Source organism: Miscanthus floridulus, chromosome 2, assembly GCF_019320115.1.
Source record: "Miscanthus floridulus cultivar M001 chromosome 2, ASM1932011v1, whole genome shotgun sequence".
In the NCBI taxonomy this organism is placed as follows: Eukaryota; Viridiplantae; Streptophyta; class Magnoliopsida; order Poales; family Poaceae; genus Miscanthus; species Miscanthus floridulus.
The window spans coordinates 42,040,058-42,046,463 of record NC_089581.1 but is presented as its reverse complement, the minus strand read 5'-3'; positions in this window follow the sequence as shown (position 1 = coordinate 42,046,463).

Genomic DNA, 6,406 nt, shown 5'->3' with positions numbered 1-6,406 from the left:
CATTCGATAGGGGGTTCCTATATCTGTTTGTCGAGTGAATCTAATGGCCCTAACTTGTTAGACGAACCTTTGAAATGCTTCATAGTGAACCCTGTCAATCTTCCTTGGTAGTGGGTCAAGAGTCTGATCACCTCGGGCGAAAGGGTAAATCAAGACTCACAGTGAAAGTGTAGAACCTCTGTAGAGTGTAAAACTGGTATATCAGCCATACTCATGGCCACGAGCGGCCTTGGAACATTTACAGAATAGATGGTGAACACTGATGATACTAATGATAAATGTGCTCACTAATAATTATTGTTTATGCTATTTATTATTCATGTTTACCTGATTATGTGTTTATATGGGCTTGTGATAAACTTGTTGCTGCTCCTATGCTAAAATTGTGACAATTAAAAGCTAATCGTAGTTAAACCAGTGTCAGCCTTTTGAGCCTCATGAACCCTATGATATATTTGTTGAGTACGACATGTACTTACGCTTGCTTTATTTTTTAATACTTTGGAAAAATTCCGGATGGGTACCAGATCGCTAGAGTTTGGAGAAATTAGGCTTGTGATCAACCAGTCAGTTGTCCCTGTAGAATTGGAGTCTTCACCCGAAGCTTGGAGTTGTCTTTCCGCTATTTGCTGTCTAAGATTATATTCTATATACTAAGTACGTTATATATTGTGCATTGTCTTTTGATATGGCCCTTATTTATAGCTATATGTGATATTTGACTTTCTGGGTTCACATATGGTGTGTATCTGATTTTGTTCTTAAAACCGGGTGCGACAAATATTTGAAACATACACTTACAACATACGTGTATAGCTCATGCAACATCTAGACAAAACACTTGCAACATACATTTGAAACAGCTGAAACATTTGATACATATACTTGCAACATACGTGTATAGACATTGCAACTATGCAACATACGTTTGAAACAGCTGAAATATTTGAAACATACAATTGCAACATATGTACTATACAACATCTATGAAACATACATCTAAAACACATGAAACATACGGAGCTGGAGACCATGGAGTGACGAAAAAATTTGTGCCAACACTCAGCTGCCATGGAGATGTGGTCACATGCTCCTCTCACAAACAGGCAAACGGCTTGGCCAGCCCTGCAACTAGCTAAGCGCCTAAGTCGGTCGGCAAAAGCAGCAATGCGGCAGGCAGCATGTGGCAGGGGCAGCTTGGCCTAGGCGCATACAACACACACAGAGAGAAAAATAGCAGCACAACAAGCAGCAGCAGGCCTAGGCGCTAGGCAGCAAAGGCAGGCATGGCAAGGAGGCCTGTGGCCCTGGGCGTGTGCGGCTAGGGGCCTGGCCGGCTAGTCCAGCCAGCAGCGTACGTAGCATGCAACCAGTCCTCTCTCACGTGCATGCACGGCGCCCACAGGCCGCATGCACCCCAAATGAGTGGCTGCACGTGCTCCCAGGGTGTGTGCGGACCCGCTTGATTGTAACTGCGCGCCCCTTTTTTTTATAGGGCGTAACACGCGCGGGGTTGATCTGTCCATCCGTCTAGATGTCATCAACCAAGCATTTTCCTATTTCTTTGTTTTTTTTAATCCTGTGTTCTAAAGAGGCTCTTAGACATAATCAGTGTTTTTATAATTTTTATGGGGTGCGCTAATCTACATATAGCTTTGCCCCTATTTATATATAGGCTTCAGAAAATTGTCCAAAAACTTTTACATCAGCTGCGTTTATATATATATATATATATATATATATATATATATATATATATATAAAGCTACTAATATCCAGCAAATATATACCGGTTTAAGTGACAGAACTCAAGCTATTAAGAAAATCTACATGGGGCAGTTTGGACCCACGTTTGCTAGGTAGGACACAGCTCAGACAAGGATCTCTCCATCTCAGGCGTCTAATAAAATCAGACTGCTGAAGGAGCTCCGTGCATGCGTCAGACATCCTTCACCATATCAGGGAATCCAAACCCGCTCTGTATGCTTTAGATTAACAGAACATCCTGCTTGGTTCAGCTATATATATACTGTAATATATTAGCTGCCTCTTTCCGTTTTTTTTTTGGCGATTCACTTTCAGAGAATGTTGGTTAGCGTTCGTTTGTTCTGCTGCTTGATTTCATTTTTCTGTTCCTGGACCGGCCGTTGACTACGTTTGGGCCTCGTACCTGCCGTCCTTCCCTCTATAATCAAAGCCGGCCGGCTGTTTCCACTGTATAGGCCCAAAATTCTTCTTATATGTGACACAGAAGACAGATATATATATGGACCGTCTTCGTACGTACCTAGGCTCAGCACAATATTTTTTTTTAGCGAAGGAACCTTTTATCTCTATTTCTACTTCTACTTAGCCCGTGTTTAGTTGCCAGGTCAAATTTTAAAAAATTGCTACAGTACCCATCACATCGAATCTTGTGATACGTGCATGGAGCATTAAATGTAGGCGAAAAAAAAACTAATTGCACAGTTTGATTGGAAATCGCGAGACGAACGTTTTGAGCCTAATTAGACCATAATTGAACACTAATTGTCAAATAAAAACGAAAGTGCTACAATAGCCCAAAATCCAAAATTCAGCCAACTAAACACCCCCTTAATATTAAAGAGCGAGTGGTTTCTTTCAACTGACTTTTTTATTTTCAAAATGCCCCTATGTCCTCACGTCCGGTGTTTGACTTAGAGTCAGTACCCGTGTTCATACGAGTAGGAAACGACTTGTGTCAAGTGATGTACGGAATCTGACTTCAAAGACATATTAGGTCCCCTTGAGCGCACAGGCACATTTCCTAGTTTAAAATAAAGTACCATTCTATATTTTCTCACTGATTTTTGGAAATGAAAAAACTACTACGAATGAAATAAAAAAAGAATGCGATATGATATGCTCTAATAAACAACATAGAATCTATACCCAAGATATAGCTCAAACCCCCGAAATTTTTATTTTTAACCCTTTTTTTAAAAGTTTTTCACAAATATGCTCCTGGACGTATGCTTTCAAAATCTAGACCCTCATCTCGGCGCCAGGGTAATTGGCGCCGAGCTTACACGTCATGACGCCTGTTTACACCAAAATTTGGAAGGAGAGTCACAGGAACCCAGAAGCTCTCAGGATTGTATCATCAAGGAATCAGTTGCGGGCGGATCAGAAACTCAGCCTGGGCACTTTTTCACCAAAAACCGAACACCAAACCGAACCGAACCGAAACCGAACCGAATAGTCGGTAGTTCGGTTTTTCGGTTCGGTTTCGGTTTCTAGTTCTGTGAAGTTCGGTGTTCGGCTTCGGTTTCGGTTTCTATGCAATACCGAACCGAAGTACCGAAAAACCGAACCGAACCCTGTTTTTTCCTGTTGTTTATCAAAACTGATGGAGTACTGTAGTTTATTATCAAGAATGAACTGCAAATTTGTAATATTTGATTTGAGCATTGAATTGTTAAGTTTGTAACAATCTTGAGTCTTCAAACAATATACCGTGTTGTGCTGTCAATTCTAAATCCTGTCTGATGTTTTCTTGCATCGGTTTATTCGGTTTTAACCGAAAAACCGAACCAAAATTGGTCGGTTTTTGGAATTTTAGCAAACCGATCGGGGGTCATTTTCTAGAAACCGAAATTTTGGAAAACCGAAAAAACCGAACCAAACCGTCGGTTAAAACCGAACGCCCAGGCTGATCAGAAACAGCTGATTCAGATGCAAAATCTAGGAATCGGCTTTCTTCGGACAGCGCCAGCAGATAATGACAGAGGCTACGCTCGACGCAGGAAGAAAACGTATCGGACTCTAAAAAAAAGGGAAAGATTAAAGTCCAAGTTATCTTAAATTAGGAATGTTTTTATTTTATGCCAAAGTTTGTAACAAATCATGCTCGAGTAGGATTCATGTTTAGGCTCCGGGTATAAATACCAAACCCCGGCTATTGTAAAGGAACCAATCAATCAAATACAAGTCAATTACTTTTTTCGGCTCCGTCCACCCCTTAGGAGTAGGAGTAGAGTAGATCTCGACGAGTTCCACGGCAAGTACGGCTATATCGATCCGGTCGACCTCCACTGCTTGTTGTAAGTACCGTCATGGTTTATACCTCTGTTCGTATAGCTGCATCGATCCGATCGACCCCACTGCGGCTCTGGTATAAGCTAGTTATCGACTCTTGCCTAATTCAAGTATGGCCTATGTGATTCTGCTTCACACCCCACTGCTTGAATTAGATCAAGGTCAAGTTATCGGCTCTACCTTAGTATGGCAGTCTTTGATAGATTCATTAAATTACCGGTATTCCTTATTGCTTTTATTGTTTATCTAATTACAGCAATATCACTCTGTTCGATTGAGATTGATCTAGATCGACCTTATATCTTGTTTAAGTCATCATTTGCTAATCTAAAACCAATCTAATCTACATCCTAAACGATGAGTTATGTTTTTATCGGCTGTTTTGCGTCAATCTTAATCATGCATAGCGTGCGGTTAAGGCATGTTCGATCTTGAGTAGATCTATTAGTTAATGAAAACCATTTCATGGCCCGTCATCATGGTCTATGGTATTCTGCCTCTCACCCCACTGTTGGCACCGTGGAGTGGGGATCATCGGTTGGTAGATCCGTTCCTGAGGAAGCATGACCTTAACTGTGCGCTATGCCTGAATCGGCTGTTTAGCCGATATCGAATACTTTCATGAACAGTTCACGTCACGAGATCATTGAAGTAGAGATAAGTTGAAAGATGTGTTAGCCCATGATCTTGTTACTGTATTATGGCCTGTATGATTCTGCCTCATGCCCCACTGATATTAGAAATGAGTTAGGGTCATCGAGTCTGTTGTTGTTTCTACGGCCTGCATGATTCTGCCTCATGCCCCACTGGTCATGGCGATAGATGAGATCTAATATGTCCATTAGATTTATCTTTATTAAATAGTTAAGTGATGTTGAATTGTTTCTTTATACAAAGAGGAGTTCGATTACTAATAATCATTAGCTCAGTGCAAACCGATCACTGTTGATATCTTATTGCCATTGATTAATATTTGTTTAAATGATGTTTATCCTGAATGATAACCGATTCTCTTCACACGACCTCATGAGTTCTAACTGACTTATTCTCATGAATATACTGGAATCAGCTATTTATTCAATTTTCTTTCATATCGGCTCTCACAGCCGTACATTCGGGACTGTCTGGTCACATCGGTAAGTTCCACCCTTAATTACTAATGAACTTTCTCTCCTTGTCAGTTGCAGGGTTAAATTGACTGGCACGCCTTGGGAGGATTGCGCAGGATCGATCACCCCTGCGCTGAAGCTAGGCGGATCTGCTCCATTGAGCGGACCCTTCTGGCTTGCTGCGTGTGTCCTTGGCACGGGATGAAATTCTATGTCGACACACGTTTCTGGCATACTCGGTGGGACACCACAATCTTCATGGCGGTTCACAACAACGACAGCATCCTTATGGTACATTATGAAGACCTGTCTGATAAAGATAAGGATACCATCAATAAAGCTACGGAAGAATTTCAGAAGAAGTATTTGTTGTCCTACACCAAAATACGTGACAACACAATTATTCAGAAATTTTCACTACCAAGAGTTCTACTACATGGGCAGATAGATACGGTCGAAACTGAAGATAGACGTTTCTTTATGGAAGCCATAGACAAGTATGTTCGTGATGCCATATCAAGCCGCAATGAAGCTTTCATTGACGTGTTTCACAACGCCATGAAAGAGGCGATTCATGGAATTCGAGTTGGTCAGATTAGATCGACTTGTTGTAATATTCTAGATCTATTGACCTAAGGCACTAATCAAGTCGGTACCAGTCATCAAGAAGCAGCACCAACTGGTAATGGTGGCGTCCAGACACTTCAAGATTCATCTAAACAAACTTTGGGTACTGCTACAAATCAGATACAGTATAATCCTGGACCATCAGTACATCATGTGCAGCAGCCGGCGGGGCAAAGTCAAAACTAGATGATCAATTTTGGCACATCAGGCCACATACCATCATCGGCTCAGAAGATAGCACCATCAATTTAAAGGATCCATAGAGATATAGATCCTTATGTCTATAATCAGAGACTTCAAGCAGCAAGCCAGCAAAGAACCCAACAGATTAAGATTCTACAAGGCTATCACTATGGCATGGATTAGAACACCCTCCACATGATACCAAATCTAGGATATCAAGGCACGTGGGATTTGAATCCATAGATGAGTCAGCAAGTACCGAGAAACTAAATCCGCAAGCTGACAAGTTGCTGCTTAAGGTGACCGAGATGATGAAGAATCAGTTCGGTCTAAAGCCAAAAGGAATGACTTTTTCGTACAAACGCCCATATCTAGAATGGTATGATTTGGCCGCTCTTTCTGCAAATTATAGGCTCCCAGAGTTCACT